This window comes from Kogia breviceps, chromosome 11, assembly GCF_026419965.1.
Source record: "Kogia breviceps isolate mKogBre1 chromosome 11, mKogBre1 haplotype 1, whole genome shotgun sequence".
Classification (NCBI taxonomy): domain Eukaryota; kingdom Metazoa; phylum Chordata; class Mammalia; order Artiodactyla; family Physeteridae; genus Kogia; species Kogia breviceps.
In genome coordinates this window covers 21,649,437-21,677,107 of record NC_081320.1, presented here as the reverse complement: position 1 = coordinate 21,677,107, position 27,671 = coordinate 21,649,437, and the positions used below count along the sequence as shown (strand labels likewise).

At 36.9% G+C, this 27,671-nt stretch overlaps 1 protein-coding gene across 2 annotated transcripts in view; it reads right to left on the bottom strand.

Annotated features, from left to right (window-relative positions):
* Nucleotides 1-27,671, bottom strand: part of LRRTM4 (leucine rich repeat transmembrane neuronal 4) — an 881,514-nt gene that overhangs the window by 186,644 nt on the left and 667,199 nt on the right. The gene's annotated exons all lie outside the window — the stretch shown is intronic.

Below are 27,671 nucleotides of genomic sequence, written 5' to 3'. Positions count from 1 at the left end.
CAGATAGAGTAGACGTGGAATCCTCCCGATTTGATGGGATTTAGTCACTCTTGATGTAAGTCTTATGTTTCACAATTGCATATATCATTACAACATTTTCATGATGGAAAATAAGCTGTGGTCCTTGCATACAAGCTTGAGAATATGACTGGCTGAAACAACATGTATCTCTCAGCAGTGTTAACGTGTTCCTTGCATATAAGCTTGAGAATATGACTGGCTGAAATAACATGTATCTCTCAGCAGTGTTAACATAAATCATTGTGAGAGTATAGAAGATTCTAAGTGTCTGTAAGGGACACATTTTCATATATCACAGCAGTGAGGAATCTACATCAATATCTTAGAAGGCTGTTGAACCTGTAGACACAACATCTGTAGATGTTATTAATGTTTCTTCTACAGTAAAAAACTCATACTGAAACTCCATCTGCAATTAGCAAGTTCTATGATCTGAGGCAATATCAAATGTCAGGCATGTAAGAAAATTGGATATAATGTATAAAACTATGCACCATGAAATGTCATAGTGAAAATAAAATGAGCCACTCACTTGTTGAAAGTGCTTTATTCTTTTTTTTTTTTTTTTTTTTTTTTTTTTTTTTGGTGCTAGGCGGGCCTCTCACTATTGTGGCCTCACCCATTGCGGAGCACAGGCTCCGGACAAGCAGGCTCAGCGGCCATGGCTCACGGGCCCAGCTGCTCCACGGCATGTGGGATCTTCCCAGACCGGGGCACGAACCCGTGTCCCCTGCATCGGCAGGTGGATTCTCAACCACTGTGCCACCAGGGAAGCCCCAAAAGTGCTTTATTCTTAAATCTCTATTATTAAGCATAAATATTTTTCAGTTTCTCCTTATTCATAGATTAATTGAATACCTTATAAAAGTGTGCAAGCCCAAGGAGAAAGCTTGTGTCAAATTCTTCACTTACCACTCTAGATAATAACTTTGTAGTTCTGAAAGAAGACTGCAATAAAATAGTCACAAAGATGCTGGAGGGCCACCCTGTTCACAGAAATACTTTGTTATATGAAAACAACTGTGGTGTGAAATGTTAACTGATCTTATATTATTTCTCTTTCCAGCTTATTTCCTTTTCCCCCCAACATATAGTAGAACTATATCTCAATTCTTCTACTACACATTATCTGTCTTTTTTGACTATTTTCATGCATTCTCCCCAGTGTCTTAGACTAAATAACAAGAAAAGACACTGACAACCTTGATGGTATTGAGTAATAAATTGATCTACCAAAAAATGCTTTCACTCAGTAAAACAATCTATAAGATTGTTAATCTTTGCAGAAAATATGGAATTCACATTCGATTCATAATATTTACACATTTTACTTGAGGAATAAGATGAAAAAGAAATGTCTAAAAAAGTTCTTTAGTTAACAATGAATCATTTTGGAAGAATCATTTTTCTTGAATGCAGAGAATAAGGGTCAATTACGTATTGAATTTGCAAAGGAAACCTTCAGTGAATAAGATAATATATGGATTTGTTGCAAAGCCAGAGTAGTAAAAACAACAAATATTTTATCATACTATTTGTTAATACAATAATAATTATTAGGATTTTTATAATTATTTGCTTTAAGTCCAGAAAGGATTTATTGAAAATAAAAGTGAAAATCTTGTCCCTGATAGCCAGAAAAAAAAATACTGTGACAGAACATAGTCTTTCTCAAGAAATGGTTACACACCCAACCATGGTGTAAACCTTTCCATCTGCAGTAATTCTATCAAGTGTTTCAAAAAAAATTCTAGTGTTTGAGTTACAGCTTTTTCCTACATAGTTAATGAGCTATGGTTTTTTCCTATGCTTCTTGGCAGTGAGAGGTGAGACACTGGGCCATTGAATGGATCATTATGGAGCTCTGTTATGCTATCTCAAGAGGAGAAATTGAATACAGGAGAAGAAGAAAACAAAACAACAGAGAAAAGACGACTAATGGGGAAGGCATAGAGGAATATACAGAAAAAGAAAGAAAGAAAGGGATAAATAGAAATATCCCTTTATATTTAATTAATAGTTTATTTTTATTTATTTATACTTAATAGATATGTATAAAGACATGGCAATAAACTAGAGTGGGCTAATCACTTTTTCATGATAATATGTAATATGCACACTCAAAGAAGAACAGAAAAAAATGAAAACATTGATATACAAACTTGTGTAAGTTTAAGGTGTACAATATGTTAATTTGATATATTTATATATTACAATATGATGCTGGGGAAAAAAGAAAACTAACCGTATGCCACTTTGATGGAATTAAATGCAAGAGTTAAAAATCATATTTTCCAATTAAAGAAAAATTAAAACTTTATGATTTGTACATGTGTGTGTGTAGACATGTATATATGTAGTTTGAAATTGTCCATAACCCCACCACAATGAACTAGAAACAATGAGTTATGATGTGTCTTTTTCATTAGGTGTGTGCATAATAATAAGTAATGCATTACATACACTATTTTACAAATGTTTTTCATTTACAATATCAAAATTGTTATTCCATGTCAATAAGGATACTTCTGCAAAAATGATATAATATTGCATTTTAGGGATATGTCATAGTTCAGTACATTTTTCAATTAGATTGTTTCCAACTTCTTGGAAATTATAAATAGGTCTATGATGAATCTCTTGCTGTTTTAAACTTTAATCCACCCTTAATTATTTTCTAAGGACAAATTCTTACAAGTAAAAAACCAGGCAATAAGTAATGCAAAAGACTTTTGGTAATTCCAAGACTGTTGTAACATTTAGAAATAATGTGGAGTGGGGAGAGGAAGAGAGCAAGGGAGAGAGGGAGAGAGAGAGAGAGGGAGACAAGTGCAGCATGCTTCATCTTTGAGAGGAGGGGAAAACAAAAGACCTCAGCTGCAGTTTTGTGTTGCTGTGTCTGGCTTAAAGAAGAAAATTCTAGACACCCAGGCTGAAAAAATCAAAGCTCAGAGGAGGCTACTTCTATCAAGAGAATTCTATGATCTGAGAATGGGTTGGATCAGTACAGGTGGTTTGAGAAGACACTGATGAGGACTATGGAAAGGTGGGAGAGGACGTGCTTCCTTTGAACAGAGCTCTAGGCACCACAAGGCCACATAAGGAGGGTGAGGTTCCTGGAGTGGACTATATTTTCATCACTGTTGAAGATTTTATGGAATTGGAGAAAAGTGGTGCTCTCCTAGAAAGTGGGACTTATGAAGTTACTGTAAACATTCATACAGGGGTACAGGTGGAAGATGGCAGAAGAGTAAGACGCGGGGATCACCTTCCTCCTCACAGATACATCAGAAATACATCTACACGTGGAACTTCTCCTATAGAACACCCACGGAACGCTGGCAGAAGACCTCAGACCTCCCAAAAGGCAAGAAACTCCCCACGTACCTGGGCAGGGCAAAAGAAAAAAGAATAAACAGAGACAAAAGAATAGGGACAGGACCTGCACCAGTGGGAGGGAGCCGTGAAGGAGGAAAGGTTCCCACACACTAGGAGCCCCTTCGTGGGCGGATACTGCGGGTGGCGGAGGGGGGAGCTCCGAAGCCGCGGAGGAGAGCGCAGCAACAGGGTGCAGAGGGCAAAGCGGAGAGATTCTGCAGAGGATCGGTGCCGACCAGCACTCACCAGCCCGAGAGGCTCGTCTGCTCAGCCGCCGGGGAGGGCGGGGCTGGGAGCTGAGCCTCAGGCTTCAGTCGGATCCCAGGGAAAGGTCTGGAGTTGGCAGAGTGAAAACAGCCTGAAGGGGTTAGCGCACCACAGCTAGGCGAGAGGGAGTCCAGTTGAAGTCTGGAGCTGCGGAAGAGGCAAGAGACCTTTTCTTCCCTCTTTGCCTCCTGGTGCGCGAGGAGAGGGGTTTAAGCGCGCTGCTTAAAGGAGCTCCAGAAACGGGCGCGGAGCTACCGAAGAGACAAGAGACTTTTTCTTGCCTCTTCGCTTCCTGGGGTGCGAGGAGAGGGGATTAAGGGCACCACGTAAAGGAGCTCCAGAAATGGGCGCAAGCCGCGGCTGTCGGCACGGACAACAGAGACGGGTATGGGACGCTAAGGTTGCTGCTGCCGCCACCAAGAGGCCTGTGTGTGAACACAGGTCACTCTCCACACCGCCCCTCCCGGGAGCCCGTGCAGCCCGCCACTGCCAGGGTCCCGTGATCCAGGGACAACTTCCCCGGGAGAACGCGGGGCACGCCTCGGGGCGGTGCAGTGCCGCGCCGGCTTCTGACGTCGCGGACTCGCCCTGCCTCCGTGCCCCTCCCTCCCCCTGGCCTGCGCCAGAGCCCCCGAATCAGCTGCTCCTTTAACCCTGTCCTGTCTGAGCGAAGGGCAGACGCCCTCCGATGACCTACGCGCAGAGGTGGGGCCAAGGCCAAAGCTGAAACCCGGGAGCTGTGCAAACAAAGAGAGGGGGAGGTCTCTCCCAGCAGCCTCAGAAGCAATGGGTAAAAGCTCCACAGTCAACTTGAAGTGCCCTGCATCTGTGGAAAAACTGAATAGACAGCGAAATATCCCAAGTTGAGGAGGTGGACTTTGGGAGCAAGATATACTATTATTTTCCTTTTTTTTCTTTTTGTGAGTGTGTATGTGTGTGCTGCTGTGTGAGATTTTGTCTGTATAGCTTTGTTTTCACCATTTGTCCTAGGGTTAGACTGCCCTGGTTTTTTTTTTTTTTTTTCTTTAATAGAAATTTTTCTTCTTAATAATTATTTTTTATTTTAATAACTGTATTTTACCCTACTTTATTTTGTCTTCTCCCTTTCTTTCTTCCTTTCTTCCCTCCTTTCTTTCCTACTTCCCTCATTCCTTCCTTCCTTCCTTTATTCCCTCTTTCCTTCCTCCCTCCCTCCCTTCCTTTCTTCCTTCACTCCCTTCCTCCTTCCTTCCTTTCTTGCCTTTCTATTTTTTTCTCCCTTTTATTTTGAGCCGTGTGGATTAAAGGCTCTTGGCACTCCAGCCAGGTGTCAAGGCTGTGTCTCTGAGGTGGGAGAACCAACCTCAGGACACTGGTCCAAAAGAGACCTCTCAACTCCACGTAAAATCAAACAGCGAAAATCTCCCAGAGATCTCCATCTCAACACCAATACCCAGCTTCACTCAAGGACCAGCAACGAACAGTGCTGAACACCCTATACCCAACAAAGAGCAAGACAGGTCTACAGCCCCATCCATTAGCAGAGAGGCTGACTAAAATCATAATAAGGCTACCAACATCCCCATACACACCACCAGACGGGGACCGGCCCACCAGAAAGACAAGATCCAGCCTCATCCACCAGAACAGAGGCACTAGTCCCCCCAACCAAGAAACCTGCCCAACCCACTGAACCAACCTCAGCCACTGGGGACAGCCACCAAAAACAGAGAGAACTACGAACTTGCAGCCTGCAAAGAGGAGACCCCAAACACAGTAAGATAAGCGAAATGAGAAGACAGAAAAACACACAGCAGATGAAGGAGCAAGATAAAAACAAACCAGACCTAACAAATGAAGCAGTAATAGCCAGTGTACCTGAAAAGGAATTTAGAATAATGATAGTAAAGATGATTCAAAATCTTGGAAATAGAATAGACAAATTGCAAGAAACAGTTAACAAGGAACTAGAAGAAATAAAGAGGAAGCAAGTAATGATGAGCAACACAATAAATGAAATGAAAAATACTCTAGATGGGATCAATAGCAGAATAACTGAGGCAGAAGGACGGATAAGTGACCTGGAAGATAAAATAGTGGAAATAACTACTGCAGAGCAGAAGAAATAAAAAAGAATGAAAAGAACTTAGGACAGTCTCAGAGACCTCTGGGACAACATTAAATGCACCAACATTCGAATCATAGGGGTCCCAGCAGAAGAAGAGATAAAGAAAGGGACTGAGAAAATATTTGAAGAGATTATAGTTGAAAACTTCCCTAATATAGGAAAGGAAATAGTAAATCAAGTCCAGGAAGCACAGAGAGTCCCATACAGGACAAACCCAAGGATAAACATGCCAAGACACATAATAATCAAACTGTCAAAAATTAAATACAAAGAAAACATATTAAAAGCAGCAAGAGAAAAACAACAAGTAACACTCAAGGGAATCCCCATAAGGTTAACATCTGATCTTTCAGGAGAAACTCTACAAGCCAGAAGGGAGTCGCAGGACATATTTAAAGTGATGAAGGAAAAAAAAACCTACAACCAAGATTACTCTACCCAGCAAGGATCTCATTCAGATTTGATGGAGAAATTAAAACCTTTACAGACAAGCAAAAGCTGAGAGAGTTCAGCACCACCAAACCAGCTTTACAACAAATGCTAAAGGAACTTCTCGATGCAAGAAACACAAGAGAAGGAAAAGACCTACAAGAACAACCTGAAACAATTAAGTAAATGGTAATAGGAACACACATATTACCTTAAATGTAAATGGATTAAATGCTCCCACCAAAAGACACAGACTGGCTGAATGGATACAAAAAGAAGACCCATATATATGCTGTCTAAAAGAGACCCACTTCAGACCTAGGGACACTTACAGACTGAAAGTGAGGGTATGGAAAAAGATATTCCATGCAAATGGAAATCAGAAGAAAGCTGGAGTAGCAATTCTCATAAAAGACAAAACAGACTTTAAAATAAAAACTATTACAAGAGACAAAGAAGGACACTACATAATGATCAAGGGATCGATCCATGAAGAAGATATAACAATTGTAAATATTTATGCACCCAACATAGGAGCACCTCAATACATAAGGCAAATACTAACAGCCATAAAAGGGGATATCGGCAGTAACACAATTATAGTAGGGGACTTTGCCAACCCACTTTCACCAATGGACAGATCATCCAAAATGAAAATAAATAAGGAAAGGGAAGCTTTAAATGATACATTATGCAAGATGGATTTACTTGATATTTATAGGACATTCTATCCAAAAACAACAGAATATACGTTTTTCTCAAGTGCTCATGGAACATTCTCCAGGATAGATCATATCTTGGGTCACAAATCTAGCCTTGGAAAATTTAAGAAAATTGAAATCGTATCAAGTATCTTTTCTGACCACAACACTATGAGACTAGATATCAACTACAGGAAGAGATCTGTAAAAAATACAAATACATGGAGGATAAACAATACACTACTTAATAACGAAATGATCACTGAAGAAATCAAAGAGGAAATCAAAAAGTACTTAGAAACAAATGACAATGGAGACACGACAACCCAAAACCTATGGGATATAGCAAAAGCAGTTCTAAGAGGGAAGTTTAGAGCACTACAATCATACCTTAATAAACAGGAAACACCTCGAATAAACAACCTAACTTTGCACCTAAAGCAATTAGAGACGGAAGAACATAAAAACCCCAAATTTAGCAGAAGGAAAGAAATCATAAAGATCAGATCAGAAATAAATGAATAAGAAATGAAGGAAACAATAGCAAAGATCAATAAAACTAAAAGCTGGTTCTTTGAGAAGATAAATAAAATTGATAAAACATTAGCCAAACTCATCAAGAAAAAAAGGGAGAAGACTCAAATCAATAGAATTAGAAATGAAAAAGGAGAGGTAACAACTGACACTGCAGAAATACAAAAATTATTAGAGATTACTACAAGTAACTCTATGCCAATAAAATGGACAACCTGGAAGAAATGGAAAATTCTTAGAAATGCACGAGCTGCCGACACTGAACCAGAAAGAAATAGAAAATATGAACAGACCAATCACAAGGACTGAAATTGAAACTGTGATTAAAAATCTTCCAACAAACAAAAGCCCAGGACCAGATGGCTTCACAGGCGAATTCTATCAAACATTTAGAGAAGAGCTAACACCTATCCTTCTCAAACTCTTCCAAAAGATAGCAGAGGGAGGAACACTCCCAAACTCATTCTATGAGGCCACCATCACCCTGATACCAAAACCAGACAAAGACGTCACAAAGAAAGAAAACTACAGGCCAATATCACTGATGAACATAGATGCAAAAATCCTCAACAAAATACTAGCAAACAGAATCCAACAGCACATTAAAAGGATCATACACCATGATCAAGTGGGGTTTATCCAGGAATGCAAGCATTCTTCAATATACGCAAATCAATGAACGTGATACACCATATCCACAAACTGAAGGAGAAAAACCATATGATCATCTCATTAGATGCAGAGAAAGCTTTTGACAAAATCCAACACCCATTTATGATAAAAACCCTGCAGAAAGTAGGCATAGAGGGAACTTTCCTCAACATAATAAAGGCCATATATGACAAACCCACAGCCAGCATTGTTCTCAGTGGTGAAAAACTGAAACCGTTTCCACTAAGGTCAGGAACAAGACAAGTTGGCCCACTCTCACCACTCTTATTCAACATAGTTTTGGAAGTTGTAGCCACAGCAATCAGAGAAAAAAAAGAAATAAAAGGAATCCAAATAGGAAAAGAATAAGTAAAGATGTCACTGTTTGCAGATGACATGATACTATACATAGAGAATACTAAGGATGCTACCAGAAAACTACTAGAACTAATCAATGAGTTTGGTAAAGTAGCAGGATACAGTATTAATGCACAGAAATCTCTTGCATTCCTATACACTAACGATGAAAAATCCGAGAGGGAAATTAAGAAAACACTCCCATTTACCATTGCAACAAAAAGAATAAAATATCTAGGAATAAACCTACCTAAGGAGACAAAAGACATTTATGTAGAAAACTATAAGACACTGATGAAAGAAATTAAAGATGATACAAATAGGTAGAGAAATATACCATGTTCTTGGATTCTAAGAATCAACATTGTGAAAATGACTCTATTACCCAAAGCAATCTACAGATTCAATGCAATCCCTATCAATTTACCACTGGCATTTTTTACAGAACTAGAACAAAAAATTTCACAATTTGTATGGAAACAAAAGACCCCGAATAGCCAAAGCAATCTTGAGAACGAAAAATGGAGCTGGAGGAATCAGGCTCCCTGACTTCAGACTATACTACAAGGTCACAGTAATCAAGACAGTATGGTACTGACACAAAAACAGTAATATAGATCAATGGAACAGGATAGAAAGCCCAGAGATAAACCCACACACATATGGTCACCTTATCTTTGATAAAGGAGGGAAGGATATACAGTGGAGAAAAGACAGCCTCTTCAATAAGTGGTGCTGGGAAAACTGGACAGCTCCCTGTAGAAATATGAAATTAGAACACTCTCTAACACCACACACAAAAATAAACTCAAAATGGGTTAAAGACCTAAATGTAAGGCTAGACACTATCAAACTCTTAGAGGAAAACATAGGCAGAACACTCTATGACATAAACCACAGCAAGATCCTGTTTGACCCATCTCCTAGAGAAATGGAAATAAAAACAAAAATAAACAAATGGGATCTAGTGAAACTTAAAAGCTTTTGCACAGCAAAGGATACCATAAACAAGACCAAAAGACAACCCTCAGAATGGGAGAAAATATTTGCAAATGAAGCAACTGACAAAGGATTAATATCCAAAATTTATAAGCAACTCATGCAGCTCAATAACAAAAAAAAAAAAAAAAACAACCCAATCCAAAAATGGGCAGAAGAACTAAATAGACATTTCTCCAAAGAAGATATACAGATTGCCAACAAACACATGAAAGAATGCTCAACATCATTAACCATTAGAGAAATGCAAATCAAAACTACAATGAGATATCACCTCACACTGGTCAGATTGGCCATCATAAAAAACTCTAGAAAAAATAAATGCTGGAGAGGGTGTGGAGAAAAGGGAACCCTCTTGCACTGCTGGTGGGAATGTAAATTGATACAGCCGCTATGGAGAACAGTATGGAGGTTCCTTAAAAAACTACAAGTAGAACTAACATATGATCCCGCAATCCAACTACTAGGCATATACCCTGAGAAAAACATAATTCAAAACGAGTCATGTACCAAAATGTTTATTGCAGCTCTATTTACAATAGCCAGGACATGGAAGCAACCTTAGTGCCCATCAACAGATGAATGGATAAGGAAGATGTGGCACATATATACAATGGAATATTACTCAGCCATAAAAAGAAATGAAAGTGAGTCATTTGTAATGAGGTGGATAGACCTACAGTCTGTCATACAGAGTGAAGTAAGTCAGAAGGATAAAAACAAATACTGTATGCTAACACATATATATGGAATCTAAAAAAAAAAAAATGTCATGAAGAGATTAGTGGTAGGATGGGAATAAAACACAGACCTACTAGAGCATGGACTTGAGGATATGGGGAGGGGGAAGGGTAAGCTGTGACGATGTGAGAGAGTGGCAGGGACATATACACACTACCAAATGTAAATTAGATAGCTAGTGGGAAGCTGCAGCATAGCACAGGGAGTTCACCTCTGTGCTTTGTGACCACCTAGAGGAGTGGGATAAGGAGGATGGGAGGGAGGGTGACAAAAGAGCAAAGAGTTATGGGAACATATGTATATGTATAACTGATTCACTTTGTTGTAAAGGAGAAACTATCACACTATTGTAAAACAGTTATACTCAAATAAAGATGTTTTAAAAAAAAAAACATTCATACAAATAAAATAATAACCCCCCCCCAAAAAAAGGAAATAATGTCATTCAGAATGGTCATGATGACTTAGGTTTTGCCAGAAAAAAAAGTTTTGATATCACAGGACCCAATTTCTTACCATTAGAAAGCACTTATTATCATCATATAGTTTAATTTTTCCAAACGAAAAGTATTATTTATTTTGTAGTATCACTACTATTCATACTGAACTTGTCTTTACATCTACATTTCGTCTACTTAGGCTATTGCTACCTTCATTTTTCTTAGATGCAAATGTTATATTTATTGATCTGTAAGAGATCTATATATTTTGGAAACATTAGAATTTAGCATTTGAAAAATTTTTGGTATGTTTCATGGTAAGCTTATTACTGGGTATATTTTTCTAATGTAAATGGTATTTTTTACCATTATCTCAGATTATTGCTAATAAAGAAAATTAATGTAAGTTCATTTATTTAAGTATATTACTGAGTTTATTATTAATTTGAAATCTTTAAGTTAGATTTTTTTCTCAAGTAGGCAATCTTAACATCTGCAAATAAGGATAAATTCTCTTGTTTACCTCCCAATATTCATAGTTCCTACTTCAATTATTGTCTGTCTATATATTCACTAAAAGTATTAGAAAATATGTAAAATAATAGTGGTGATAGAAAACTTGTTTCTTTTTTAGTTTAGAGCATATTTTCGAATTTTGCCACTGTGTTTGAATATAGTTTAGAATCATTTAGAATTTTTTTTCCAGAATAGGATTTTCCTTCTTTATCTCTTTATTTCTTCTTTCCTTCCTTCTCTTCCTTCCTTCCTTCTTTTCTTCCTTCCCTCCTTTCTTTCCTTCCCTCCCTCCTTCCTTTCCTTCCTCTCTCCCTCCTTTGCTTCCTTCCTTTCTTCTTTCCTTCCTTCCAGTTTTATACAGATATAATTGACAAGAGCACTATGTAAATTTGTCATACAGCATAATAATTTGACTTACATAAATCATGAAATTATTACCACAATAAATTTAGTGAACATCCTTAATTTCATATAGATACAGAATATATAAAAGAAAAAGAAAAATATTTTTTCCTTCTTGTAAGAGCTCTTAGAATTTATTCTTTTAACAATTTTCATATATAACACATAGTAGTGTTAATTATAATAATCATGTTGTATATTATATTCCTAGTACTTACTTATCTTATAACCAGAAGTTTGTACCTTTTCACCACCTTCCTCAGTTCCCCCTACCTCCACCCTCTACATTTGTTTAACACAAATCTGATGTCTTTTTTTATAAGTTTTTTTTGTTTTTTGTTTGTTGAAGTATAACTGACCTACAACACTATGTTAGTGCCTGGTGCACAACATAGTCATTCCATATTTCTATACAGTACAAAATGATCACCACAAAAAGTTTAGCTACCATCTGTCATCATACAGATTATTATTGACTATATTCCCCATTATATTTTATCCCTGTGACTCATTTATGTTGCAACTGGAAGTTTGTACTTCAATCTCTGTCACCTATTTCTCTCCTTCCCTCACACCCCTCTCCTCTGGCAGCCACCTGTTTGTTCTCTGTATCTATGACTCTGTACATGTTTTATTATGTCTGTTCATTTGTTTTGTTTTTTTTAGATTTCACATAGAAGTAAAATCATGTGGTATTTTATTTTCTCTGTCTGACATTTCTCTTAGCATAATGTCTTCCAGGTCCATCCATGCTGTCGCAAAAGGCAAGATTTCATTCTTTTTTATTGCTGAGTACTATTTGACTGTGATGTATATCACATCTACTTTATCCAGTCTTCCATCAATTGACACTTTAATATTTTTATATGTGTGGCTATGCCATTTTAAAAATCATTTTATTTGTAAGAGGTTTGATTTCTTTTTGGTTTTTTAGACTTATTCTTGTTATCTGAAATTGCATTGTAAATAAAGATAGTATACTGTACTCCCTCTACTTTTTCTTTATATTTGGACATATTTTCCACTTTGCTTCATCATTTGGAGTAATATTTTTTTAAAGCTTCAGTGTTCATTTGAACAAGTGAATATTTCCTGTTCATATGGTAAAATTAGACTATTAAATTATGATTTTTAAATATATTATTAAAACTCATATCACATTTGTGTCAACTTGAAAAAGTGAGCAGTATGTTTGAGTGAAAGTTAGGGAAATGCATGTTTTAATATCATTCGTTATTTCTGCTCTGACTCAACAAACTTCTATTCATTCTTGAAAATCTTAAATTGAAATTTTAAAATAGTATATGTCTCATTTTATATAATTCCATTTCTATGATTTGTAACTTAAACTTTTAAGGTTTAATAATAAAGTTTAGATTAATTTCAAAGTTTAACAATTTGTTGTTCATCAACATAATTATAATTACTTCTTTATTATTTTCTATCTATACTTACATATTAATTAACAGCAAAGATTATAAATCATAAAATAACTACTGTTTACTAGGAGTAGTTAGGAAATTTCAGGTATCTTATGCTTATTAACTAAAAGCTAAACACTGCTCTTTTTCAGTGATGTTGAAAGACTGCGCACCTGGGCTTAGTAAGGAAGCTGGAGAAATCCACTTTCTGAAAACCCAATAAAATATAACAAGAAATAAGAACTGTTGCTGGATCTGGGAAAGTGCCATCCAAATGTCAAAACATTTTAGGAGTTTCTCAAAAAATTTAAAATGAGACAAAAAAAAAAAAAAAAGAAGAAGAAACAACCAACTGGAGATTTACCATATGCAAAAATGCATTTGCCTTGGGAATGAGGTGGATCCTGGGAGCAAACTGGGTGATGTCATCCTGATTGGAGTGGCCAAAGGCAAGAACAAGTGAGCTAATGTTTTATAGTGTAAGAGAGAGTATCTATTCTGAGTCCTCACAGAAAGTCCTGTAAGTAAGTGAAAGTGATATGAAAATGGAATCCAGTCCTAACAGTTACAACAGACCTATGCCTTGAGGGTTGGTCTGTTTAAAGTTGCATCTTTTTTAATAAGAGAGACTGTCCCAGATAAATTTGCAAGATTTATTTTTAGTAAAGAGGCAAAGATCATCTTCTCCATCTACCAGAAGCTGTACAACTATTTTACCTCTAAAGCTCAGACTTCTGACATTTAACCAAAGATAATGATTAAAGATAATGATTAAAATGCAGGTTGTTGGATAAATTTACCTCTTTCATTCAACTAAATTTGCATTTTTTATTCTTCCATGTTCAGAACATAAAGGAGTCATGCAGGTACCTCATGTCATACCTGAAGAAAACCATCTCAACCATCTCCACTTATCTGGAACAAGTAAAAAAAAAAAAAAAAAAAAAAAAAAAAAAAAAAAAAACTCTTTCAGGGACTAAGTGAAAGGAAAAAATACTAAAATATGAAAAAAGAAGTTCAAATTAAAGAACACACTCTGGGTTAAATATAAGTTATTATAAAATAAAATATAATATATATTATAAAATATACAACATAAAAGTTATTATAAAAAACTGAAGAAAACTATAAACTATGTATTTAATATTTTCATAAAGATTCAAAATTGCAATTAGATTTCACCTCACATCTGTCAAAAAGGCCATCATCAAAAAAACAAGAAATAACAAATGTTAATAAATAAGGTTGTGGAAAAAAGGGAACCCTAGTACACAGTTGGTGAGAATGTAAATTAGTACAGTCATTATGGAAAACAATGAAGAAGTTCTTCAAAAAATTTAAAAATAAAACTACCATAAATCCAGCAATTCCACTCCTGGGTATTTATCTGAAGAAAATGAAAACACTAAGATATATGTACCCCAATGTTCATAGCAGCATTATTTACAATAGTCAGGATATGGAAACAACCTATATGCCCATCCACAGATTAATGGATAAAGAAGATGTGGCACACACATATATATACACACATGCAAAAATTATTCAGCCATAAAAAGAATGAAATATTGCCATTTGTGACAGAATGAATGGGCCTAAATGGTATTATGCTTATTGAAAGGCAGACAGAGAGAAATAAATACTGTATGCTTTCACTTATATGTAGAATTTATAAAAGCAAATGAAGAAATGTAACAAATATAGCATACTCACAAATACAGAGACAATCTGCAGCTGCCAGAGGGTAGAAGGATAGGGTGGGGGGAGGGGTGGAATAGGTATAGGGGATTAAGAGGTACAAACTACCAGTTATAAAATAAATAATTCACAGGAAAGTCATATATAGCACAGGGAATATAGTTAATATTTTTGAATAATTTTGTATGGTGTGTAATGTATAAAAATATTTATCACTATGTTATAAACCTGAAACTAATATAATATTGTAAGACTACTGTACTTCAATAAAAAAAAAGTTTTAATAGCACAGTATTTCTATTAAACTAGAACAATTATTACACAATGAATGATACATTTTACTGAGAAAAGGATTATTGGAAAATAAAAAGTTAATCTTTTTATTTTTAATCTGGTAGTAAGCCTCAGATTAGTAACTGAAGAAAACAAACCAGTGCATTTGAAGATATAGACATTTTCTCAGCAATCAGAATTCAAAAATAAAGAGATGGTAGTAGTGAGAGGGAAATGTGACATGTAGAACAGATTCTGGGGATAAAATATATTTAAAATATAAATTCCAGAGGAAAGAATAAAACACAAGGATTCTGATAATTTAACCAAAGAAGTGGTAGAGTTTTAATGATACATACGATCAATCAAAATTAATAAAAATTTACTAGCATCTCACTGTATCCAAGATTTTGAAACTATATGTAATTTCTTAAGTTGAAATCCAGGAAACACTTGGGAAGGTACTAGTGTAAGGGGAAAAGTTAATGAGGTAAATTAAAATGTTAAAAGTCACTGTGTTCTCACTAATTTCAGATCCATGGTGTTTTGAGATAAAATATTATGACCATAAAATATTAGAGCCACAAACCTTAGACACACAAAAATAAAACCATATTTCTGGAACTAACTAATATCTGGCTTAAAACCCCAGCTTGTTTCTTAGCAAGGACACTCATTTAGTTATTTCCAGGTAAATGAAATTTCAGCTGATTCCAGCCTAAATAATATTCATAATCCTGTGACATTCTAAATAACAGTCCCATATTTGAGTTTCCCTGCTCTCTTCTTCAGGTTGACATTAACTCTAAAGCAAGAAATTCATATTCTATATGAACGATGTGCCAATATTTTTCCTAGGATGTGTCATACACAGGTCCCCTTTGTTAACAAATTCTTTTTGGTGCAAACCAGGGGTTGGCCAACTTTTTCTGTACAAGGCCAGATAGTAAATCTTTTAGAATTTGTGGGCCATAAGGTCTTTGTTGCAACAACCCAACTCTGCCATTGTAGCATAAAAGTAGACATAGACAATAATTAAATGAATAAATATGGTTATATTCCATTAAATTTTTATTTACAAACGCAGGAGGCAGACTTGATCTGGCTCAAGGGCTATACTTTTCTGACCCTTGATATACTAAGTTCCCAGAACTCTTTCCAAAGACTTTTAATTTAATTATTTTTATATTGGATTTCATAGCACTGTCATCCTTGAAAACAGTATCTGTGTTCCTAACCAGAGGTTCATGCATTTTGTATCTCCATTGGATGTCTTAACTTTTCCTACTAAGCTGTGTTTTTCCCTCATTTTCACCCAAAACGGTTGGATAATTTTCCAGGACATTTACCTACATAGAAAATTCAGGGAGATTATTGTGCATATATCACTATATGCCCATCTCTGTAGTGTTGCTAAATACCATGAATCAAGATAATAAAACCACACTCCCAATTTCCTCTCAAGTTCATGTCATACTCAGTCATGTCCCTAAGAGTCTTCCCTGAGATGGTAGAATTGATCTTCATTTCCTATTCTTCTTCTACGTTTACCCTTCTCTACTCCCATTACCTTAACTAGTGTCCACGACTTCACCCCTGACATTAACCTCATTTTTGTATTGGCAAGGCTTTATTTTGAGGGAAAATGTGCTTCCAAATCCTTCTGCCTGATACTTAGTCAGGCAAAATGCACCATCTTTTTCTTATTTGGGCAGGGAAGATGGATGAACACACCATTCGATACTTCAAGGTATTAGTTGATTTCCTGGGATTAATACTTCACATATCACCTTTATTGCAAAACAGTAACAATGCTATGTTAATAAAACTATGAGGAGGTTTCTGTGGTGGTGCAGTGGTTAAGAATCCACCTGCCAATGCAGGGAACATGGGTTTGATCCCTGCTCTGGGAGGATCTCACATGCCGTGGAGCAGCTAAGCCTCTGTGCCACAACTACTGAGACTATGCGACACAACCACTGAAGCCCACGTGTTTTAAGACCCATGTAATGCAACTACTGAGCCTACATGCTGCAACTACTGAAGCCCACATGCTTAGAGCCCATGCTCTGCAACAAGAGAAGCCACCAAAATGAGAAGCCTGTGCACTGCAATGAAGAATAGGCCCCACTGGCTGCAACTACAGAAAGCCCATGGGCAGCAGTGAAGACCCAACTCAGCAAAAAAACAAATAAAAAATAAAGCTATGAATACTAAAAATTGTAACAACACACCAGTATATAAGAAATACACTTTCTTGAAGATTGCCTGCCCTTCTAACCCATTTATGAAAGTTCTACCAGTTGCTGAATTAAACATTAAAATCACAAAACATCAACAGGCTTACAGCAAACAAATATTGTTTTAAAATAGTATTTAATGTTCAAGGATTTTTTTTTCTTTTACTTGTGCAATCAAATGACACTATTGCATTTTCTTTCTGTCTGTTCATATGTAGAACTGTCGTGTAACAATTTGGGGTTAATGTTTTCATACAATTCAGAATTTCACCTTTAGGTCCCATTTTTAAAACTTTTGTTGGGAACATATTTGGCTTATCACATAAGTCATAGAAGTGTGGAACAAGAAGGCTTAGCCATATCCAAAAATATAAAAGGGAGGAGCTTCAAGATGGCAGAAGAGTAAAACGCAGAGATCACCTTCCTCCCCACAAATACATCAGAAATACATCTACATGTGGAAAAACTCCTACAGAACACCTACTGAATTCTCGCAGAAGACCTCGGACATCCCAAAAGGCAAGAAACTCCCCACGTACCTGGGTAGGGTAAAAGAAATAAGAAAAATCAGAGACAAAGAATAAGGACAGGATGTGCACCAGTGGGAGGGAGCTGTGAAGGAGAAAAGATTTCAACACACTAGGAAACTCCTTCGTGGGTGGCGACTACTGGTGGTGGGGTGTGAGGAGCTTCGGAGCCACTGAGGAGAGCGCAGCAATACAGGTGAGGAGGGCAAAGAGGAGAGATTCCCGCACAGAGGACTGGTGCCAACCAGCACACATCTGCCTGAGAGGCTTCTCTGCTCAGCCGCTGGAATGGGTCGGGGCTGGGAGCTGAGGCTCGGGCTTCGGTGGGATCCCAGGGAGACGACTGGGGTTGGCTGCATGAACACAGGCTGAAGGGGGCTAGTGTGCTATAGCTAGCCTGGAGGGAGTCCAGGAAAAAGTCTGGAGCTGCCCAAGAGACAAGAGACGTTTTCTTGCCTCTTTGTTTCCTGGTGCACGAGGAGAGGGGATTAAGAGCACCGCTCAAGGAGCTCCACAGATGGATTGCAGCTGCGGCTATCAGCGCGGACCTGAGAGACGGGCCTGGGCTGGGATGCTAAGGCTGCTGCTGCCACAACCAAGAAGCCTGTGTCCAAGCACAGGTCACTCTCCACACCTCCCCTCCCGGGAGCCTCTACAGCCCTCCACTGCCAGGGTCTCGTGATCCAGGGACAACTTCCCTGGGAGAACACACGGCGTGCCTCAGGCTGGTGTGATGTCACGCCAGACTGCTGCAGGCTAGCCCCGCATACATATCCCTCCCTCCCCCCAGCCTGACTGAGCCAGAGCCCCTGAATTACCTACTCCTTTAACCTCCTCCTGTCTGAACGAAGAACAAACGCCCTCAGGCAACCTACACACAGAGGTGGGGCCTAATCCACAGCTGAACCCCAGGAGCTATGTGAACAGAGAAGAAAAGGGAAATTTCTCCCAGCAGCCTCAGGAGCAGCGGATTAAATCTCCACAATCAACATGATGTACCCTGCATCTGTGGATTACCTGAAAAGACAATGAATCATCCCAAATTGAGGAGGTAGACTTTGGGACCAACGATATGCATATATTTTCCCCTTTTTCTCTTTTTGTGAGTGTGTATGTGTATGCTTCAGTGTGTGATTTTGTCTGTATAGCTTTGCTTTTACTATTTTTCCTAGGATTTTGTCTGTCCGTTTTTTTTTTAATTACTTAAAAAAATTGTTCTTAATAATTATTTTTTTATTTTAATAACTATTTTATTTTATTTTATTTTATCTTCTTCATTCTTTCTTACATTTTTCTCTCCCTTTTATTCTGAGCCATGTGGAGGACAGTTTCTTGGTGCTCCAGCTAGGCATCAGATCTGTGCCACTGAGCTGGGAGAGCCAAGTTCAGGACAGTGGTCCACAGGAGACCTCCCAGCTCCATGTAATAACAAACAATGAATATCACCCAGAGATCTCTGTCTCAATGCCAAGACCCAGCTCCACTCAACAACCAGCAAGCTACAGTGCAGCACACCCTATGCCACACAACTAGCAAGAAAGGAACACAACCCCATCCATTAGCACAGAGGCTGCCTAAAATCATAATAGACCACTGACACCACAAAACACACCACTAGATGTGGACCTGCCCACCAGAAAAGCAAGATCCAGCTTCATCCAACAGAACACAGGCACTAGTCCCCTCCATTGGGAAACCTACACAACCTACTAAACCAGCCTTAGCCACTGAGGACAGACACCAAAAACAACAGAAACTACGAACCGGCAGCCTGTGAAAAAGTGACCCCAAACACAGTAAGTTAAGCAAAATGAGAAGACAGAGAAACACAGCAGATGAAGGAGCAAGATAAAAACCCACCAGACCTAACAAATGAAGAGGAAATAGGCAATCAACCTGAAAAATAATTCAGAATAATGAGAGTGAAGATGATCAAAAATCTTGGAAATAGAATGGAGAAAATACAAGAAACATTTAACAAGTACCTAGAAGAACTAAAGAGCAAACAAAAAGAGATGAACAACACAATAAATGAAATTTAAAATTCTCTGGAAGGGATCAATAGCAGAATAACTGAGGCAGAAGAATGGATAAGTGGCCTGGAAGATAAAATAGTGGAAATAACTACTGCAGAGCAGAAAAAAGAAAAAAGAATGAAAGGATATAGGACAGTCACATAGACCTCTGCAACAACATTAAACACACCAACATTCGAATTATAGGGGCCCCAGAAGAAGAAGAGAAAAAGAAAGGGATTGAGAAAATATTTGAAGATATTATAGTTGAAAACTTCCCTAATATGGGAAAGGAAATAGTTAATCAAGTCTAAGAAACACAGAGAGTCCCATAAAGGATAAATCCAAGAAGAAACATGCCAAGACATATATTAATCAAACTATCAAAAGTTAAATACAAAGAACAAATATTAAAACAGCAAGGGAAAAACAACAAATAACACACAAGGGAATCCCCATAAGTTTAGCAGCTTATCTTTCAGCAGAAATTCTGCAAGCGAGAGGGAGTGGCAGGACATATTTAAAGTGAAAAAAGAGAAAAAACTACAACCAAGATTACCCTACCCACAAGGATCTCATTCAGATTTGACAGAGAAATTAAAAGCTTTACACACAAGCAAAATCTAAGAGAATTCAGCACCACCAAACCAGCTTTATAACAAATGCTAAAAAAATTCTCTGGGTAGGCATCACAAGAGAAGGAAAAGACCTACAGTAATAAACCAAAAACAATTTAAAAATGGTAATAGGAATATACATATAGATAATTACCTTAAATGTAAATGGATTAAATGCTCCAAACAAAAGACATAGACTGGCTGAATGGATACAAAAACAAGACCTGTATATATGCTGTCTACAAGAGGCCCACTTCAGACTTAGGGACACATGCAAACTGATATTGAGGGGATGGATAAAATGTATTCAATGCAAATGGAAATCAAAAGGGAACTGGAGTAGCAATTCTCATATCAGACAAAATAGGCTTTAAAACAAAGACTATTACAAGAGACAAAAAAGGACACTACATAATTATCGAGGGATCAATACAAGAAGAAGATATAACAATTATAAATCTTTATACACCCAACATAGGAGCACCTCAATACATAAGGAAAATATTAACAGCCATAAAAGGGGAAATCAATAGTAACACTATCATAGTAAGGGGAAATCAATAGTAACACTATCATAGTAAGGGACTTTAACACCCCACTTTCACCAATGGACAGATCATCCAAAATGAAAATAAATAAGGAAACACAAGCTTTAAATGATACATTAAACAAGATGGACTTAATTGATATTTATAGGACATTCCAACCAAAAACAACAGAATACACATTCTTCTAAAGTGCTCACGGAACATTATCCAGTATAGATCATATCCTGGGTCACAAATCAAGCCTTGGTAAATTTAAGAAAATTTAAATCATATCAAATATTTTTTTGACAAAAGCTTTTGACAAAATTCCAAACCCTCCAGAAAGTAGGCATAGAGGGAACTTTCCTCAATATAATAAAAGCCATACATGACAAGCCCACAGCCAACATCATCCTCAATGGTGAATAACAGAAACCATTTACACTAAGATTAAGATCAAGACAAGATTGCCCACTCTCATCACTATTATTCAACATAGTTTCGGAAGTTTTAGCCACAGCAATCAGAGAAGAAAAAGAAATAAATGGAATCCAAATTGGAAAAGAAGAAGTAAAGCTGTCACTGTTTGCAGATGACATGATACTATACATAGAGAATCCTAAGGATGCTACCAGAAAACTACTAGAGCTAATCAATGAATTGGGTAAAGTAGCAGGATACAAAATTAATGCACAGAAATCTAGCATTCCTATACACTAATGATGAAAAATCTGAAATTTTAATTAAGAAAACACTCCCATTTATCATGGCAATGAAAGGAATAAAATATCTAGGAATAAACCTACCTAAGGAGACAAAAGACCTGTATGCAGAAAATTATAAGACACTGATGAAATAAATTAAAGATGATACAAATAGATGGAAGGATATACCATGTTCTTGGATTGGAAGAATCAACACTGTGAAAATGACTCTACTACCCAAAGCAATCTACAGATTCAATGCAATCCCTATCAAACTACCACTGGCATTTTTCAAAGAACTAGAACAACAAATTTCACAATTTGTATGGAAACACAGAATACCCTGAATAGCCAAAACAATCTTGAGAAAGAAAAACGGTCCTGGAGGAATCAAACTCCCTGTCTTCAGACTATACTACAAAGCTACAGTAATCAAGACAGTATGGTAGTGGCACAAAAACAGAAATACAGATCAATGGGACAAGATAGAAATCCCAGAGATAAACCCACACACATATGGTCACCTTATCTTTGATAAATGAGGCAAGAATATACAGTGGAGAAAAGACAGCCTCTTCGATAAGTGGTGCTGGGAAAACTGGACAGCTACATGTAAAAGAATGAAATTAGAACACTCCCTAACACCATACACAAAAATACACTCCAAATGGATTAAAGACCTAAATGTAAGCCCAGACACCATCAATCTCTTTGAGGAAAACATAGGCAGAACACTCTATGACATAAATCACAGCAAGATCCTTTTTGACCCACATCCTAGAGAAACGGAAATAAAAACAAAAATAAACAAGTGGGACCTAATGAAACTTAAAAGCTTTTGCACAGCAAAAGAAACTGTAAAGAAGACAAAAGACAACCCTCAGAATGGGGGAAAGTATTTGCAAATGAAGCAACTGACAAAGGATTAAGCTCCAAAATTTATAAGCAACTCAGGCAGCTCAATAACAAAAAAACAAACAACCCAATCCAAAAATGGGCAGGAGACCTAAATAGACATTTTTCCAAAGAAGATATACAGATTGCCAACAAACACATGAAAGAATGCTCAACATCATTAATCATTATAGAAATGCAAATCAAAAATACAATGAGGGGCTTCCCTGGTGGCGCAGTGGTTGGGAGTCCACCTGCGGATGTGGGGGGCGCAGGTGCGTGCCCTAGTCCGGGAGGATCCCGTGTGCTACGGAGTGGCTGGGCCCGTGGGCCATGCCCACTGGGCCTGCACGTCCGGGGCTTGTGCTCCACGACAGGAGAGGCCATGGCAGGGAGAGGCCCGCGTACCGCAAAAAAAAAAAAAAAAAAAAAAAAAAAAAAAAAAAAAAAAAAAAAAAAAAAAAAAAAAAATACATTGAGATATCATCTCACACCGGTCAGAATGGCCATCATCAAAATATCTGCAAACAATAAATACTAGAGAGGGTGTGGGGAAAAGGGAACCCTCTTGCCCTGTTGGTGGGAATGTAAATTGATACAGCCACTATGGAGAACAGTATGGATGTTCCTTAAAAAAATAAAAATAGAACTATCATATGACCCAGCAATCCCACTACTTGGTATATACCCTGAGAAAACCATAATTCAAAAAGAGTCATGTACCAAAATGTTCATTGAAGCTCTATTTACAATAGCCAGGACATGGAAGCAACCTAAGTGTCCATCAACAGATAAATTTATAAAGAAGATATGGCACATATATACAATGGAATATTACTCAGCCGTAAAAAGGAACAAAATTGAGTTATTTGTAGTGAGGTGGATGGACGTAGAGACTGTTATACAGAGTGAAATAAGTCAGAAAGAGAAAAAAATACCGCATGTTAACACATATATATGGAATCTAAAAAAAAAAAAAAAACGATAAAAACAATGGTCAGAAGAACCTAAGGGCAAGACAGGAATAAAGATGCAGACCTACTAGAGAATGGACTTGAGGATACAGGAAGGGGAAAGAGTAAGCTGGGACAAAGTGAGAGTGTGGCATGGACATATATACACTACCAAATGTAAAATAGATAGCCCGTGGGAAGCAGACGCAGGGCACAGGGAGATCAACTCGGTGCTTTGTGATCACCCAGAGTGGTGGGATAGGGAGTGTGGGAGGGAGGGAAATGCAAGAGGAAAGAGATATGGGGACATATGTATATGTATAACTGATTCACTTTGTTATAAAGCAAAAACTAACACACCATTGTAAAGCAATTATACCCTAATAAAGATGTTAAAAAAATCAATACAAGCAAATATCGTTTCATCTACTCCTTTACTAGCTTCTCTCACATACTCCCCATGGCTTACTGTCCTCGTGTCTACAGAGTCTCTAAAAGATAAATACAGGTTTTAATGTAGCCACAATGCTATTATTAAACTTAAAAAGAATCATTCTGTAATATCATCCAAACTCCAATTAGCATTCAGGTTTAATTGATTGTCTCATTTTTTTAAAGTTTATTGTTTTCTTCCAAGCTTATATAAAATGTTTAAAAGTCCAGGAATTTTATAATAGATTTATTCTTAAGTGGGTGGAAGATTATATTGCTAAACAGTTGCTTAGGCTATACAACCAGGAGTTAACTTTTTCAGTGACTGTCAAACAATACTTGTAATTTCTAGAACAACACATTTGCAGAGATTATGTGTATTCCTGATTATAGCTGCTTCTTGTGGAGAGCAGGGGGATGCTTATTGTGTAGCTCCATGACCACTGTGACAGAAATGTTGGATGCCTACAATTATTTAGGAAAGGACAGAGGTGATAAAGCCTGGCCACCAGATTGCTAGCTAAGAGATGGCTGAGGGTTAGGTAAGACTACAGAGTGTTTTGTCTGGACGCAATATGTTAGATGTTCAGCTCCTCTCTACTACTGGCTATAGTAGGCTCTATGTAACTATTTGTTGAAGGAAATATAAATACTTTTTTACCAGAATTACGCTTTGTCTAACATTACTAGTATTTGTCACTGGAGTTATTTTTTTCTGTTTGTATTACCTATATGGGCAGTTATTCATCCCTCTATTATTATTTTTAAATGACATTTTCTTTTAGATGCAAACAGCATTTAGTTATTATTTGTTTTTGAACTTGTTTGGGAGTAACTGACTCTCATTAAAAATTTTACAAAATTAACCTTTATTTCAATAATTTACAAACATATTCTTATTTTCATGTTTGTTCTTACATTTCTTAACCACTACATATCTGTCCTTATACTTTTTCTATTGAGCAGTTTTTTTTCTCAACCCCACACATACCCCATATATTCTAGGAAAGCTTTTTCTTTGCGTTTATTAATTTATAATTTGACACTTAATTTAGCCAAATCCCACCACACTAGTATAATGCACAAAATTCTCAAATGTGTGTTGTTTTGATGCCATTTCCTTACCGTATTTCACAAAGGCTAATTGAAATAATCTTATTTTAGTTATGTTAGTGGTAATTTGGTGCTAATTTGGATTAAGTATATGGTCACCAGTCATCTTCAAAGAGGAATGTCTTCTTATTCTTTTTCACATTCCTGAAATAGTCATGTAGGATGATCCACACATGAGGCATTTTTAATATTGTTGTTTTCAGAGATGTAAAATATTCTTCACTTAGCTTGTTTTGACACTTAACCTGTTTTTGCTTAGGTTCCTGATTGTCTTTCTGCAGAGGAAGTGCTATTGGGGGAATACACTGAAATTTCTTAACTAGGGTGGAGCCTTGATAGCTGGGCAGTATTTTATAAAAGATCAAGTGAGAAATAGAGACAAACCTATTTATGTGTTTCTGAAATTTTCTGTTACAGAAACTCATTTACTTTCAGAAACTCTCCTGTACCAAACACACTTTAAAACCAATGCAAAATACACATAATAAATATCATACTGGTTAGCTTTAAATTAGAACTCAGGTATACAAACTGTACCACACTGCCTTTACAATATATTTTCCTGAACTCTTCTCATTTGTTCTCTATGAGCTCTACATCATTATGTAGATAAACCACATATCTATCCCATTTCTCTTCTTCTTTGGCTCATTGGAGACATGACCACAATTCATCAAGGACTTGATGGATTGAAATAAAGCCCATTTGTATATCTATCCCAAATCCAAAGACTATTCCAATTCTATTCAAATTAAAATGTACTACAAAATTTCCATTCTCCGCCAACGTTCTTCTAGGTATTGAAGGCAATAGAAAGATAAATATGTATAGTTCATTCTGCTATAATGTTTGTTTTTAAAATGCACATTAGTCCCAACACGACTGATATATTAAGGAACAATCTGAGCCTAATACAAATTTTGCATTTGCTTATGCATGATTTCATCTGTGAGAAACAATAGCTGAATGCAGAAAACTGCACACAGCTGAACTGAGCTACTGGGTAGGAATTCACAAAACACACTCATGCACCTCAAACATCTATCAGCTACCTCCATTCACTACACGTGTTATAATCCCCATTGATCCACATCTTGTGTTAAAACTTTTCATCCAATTTCATGTAGCTCTCCTATCACCACTTCACAATAACTCACAAGCTGCAACTGTTCTGTTTAAATAAAATTCAAAGATGGCCTCCAATGACTCATGCCTTTGTATCAATCCCTTCTCTTGAGTGGGAGGGACTTGAAACTTGCTTCTAATCAATAAAACATGTGAGAGGTGATGGGTTATCTCTCCCATGATCATGATACATCGTATGGTAAAGGTGAAGGAAATTTTCCAATATAATTAGGTTCGTTAATCAGTTAACTTGAACTGATTTAAAGTAGATTATTCTAGGTGAGCCTTACCTAATCATGTGAGGCTTTAAAAAGAGGGTCTCAGGGTCAGAGATGAAGGAAGTTAGAGCTCCTCTTCTCCTGCTGCGTTGTGAGCTGCCTGTGGGGAAGGGTGGCCTCCAGGAGCTGAGACCTCAATCCTGCAACCTCAAAACCTGGCCGGCTTACATACTGAGTGGAAGAGGACCAGAGCTTTAGTAGATATCACTACCTCAGCTGACACCTCGATTTCGGCCTGCGAGACTCTGGGGAGAAAATTCAGCTAAGCTGTGCCTGGACGTCTGGTCTATAGAACCGCGAGATTAATAAACAGGTGCTGTTTCAAGCCATGAAGTTTGTGGTGATTACCATGCACGCAATAGAAAACAAATGTAGTTTCTGACTCCCACATCCACAAACAAACTTCAGGCCATTTACAATGTAAAGTACCATTTTGGGAGCAATATTCATGTATTTCTTAATCATTTACCATGTGTGAAAGTATGCTGCTGTTTTTATTAAGTTCCTATCTTTTCTTAAATGTGTCGCTAATGAAGTTCTTAAGTGTTGTGACCCAACCCCGTTTTTCCAATAGGCTCTGTACTTTCTAGTGTGCAATTTTACACAACATAGTGATTTTTAAGAATACATATTCCATCTTTTGTTAGAACTGGCTGTATTCGCAATATATTTGGGGACAAACCCTTTCACAAATATTTATAATGTAAACATCTTACAAAGAGTAAAAACTTTTTCTAATAGTATTCAATGTAGTTGCCATATTTACCCTCAAACTATCTTTTTAAAGTAATGAACAGTTTGTGAGGCCTTCAGAAATAAAACCAAATTATTACAAGGTTGCTCTTTCCAATCTCTACCCTCATAAATGAGAGGTGAGTCTGAGACTTTATTTAGGAATTACTATAGTAAGTGAATTTTTTCTAAGTTCTACTTTTTATAAATTGAGGAATCTGATTTGTTTTCTCTTCTGAGGTTATAAGGTTCTCCATTCAGGGACTATTTAGAGGATTCGGTTAAATATGGAATGTATTTAAGAATACTTTCATGAAGGATTAACCAAGATCTTAAAAACATTCATTTTTCAAATATAGATAAAATAAAACTATTATAAATAGTCTTACAAAGAAAAACACTTTAGACAAGGCTATGCCATTGCCAGTCAACAATAGTACTGATTCACTCTATATTAGGTCCAATACATTTTATACATAACACATGCATTCTCTGGTTTACTCCCTCTAATAAAAGCCCATCATTGTCTACTACTGAAGAATAAATTGATGGAGTAAGAGAAAACTGAATTACGTTGAC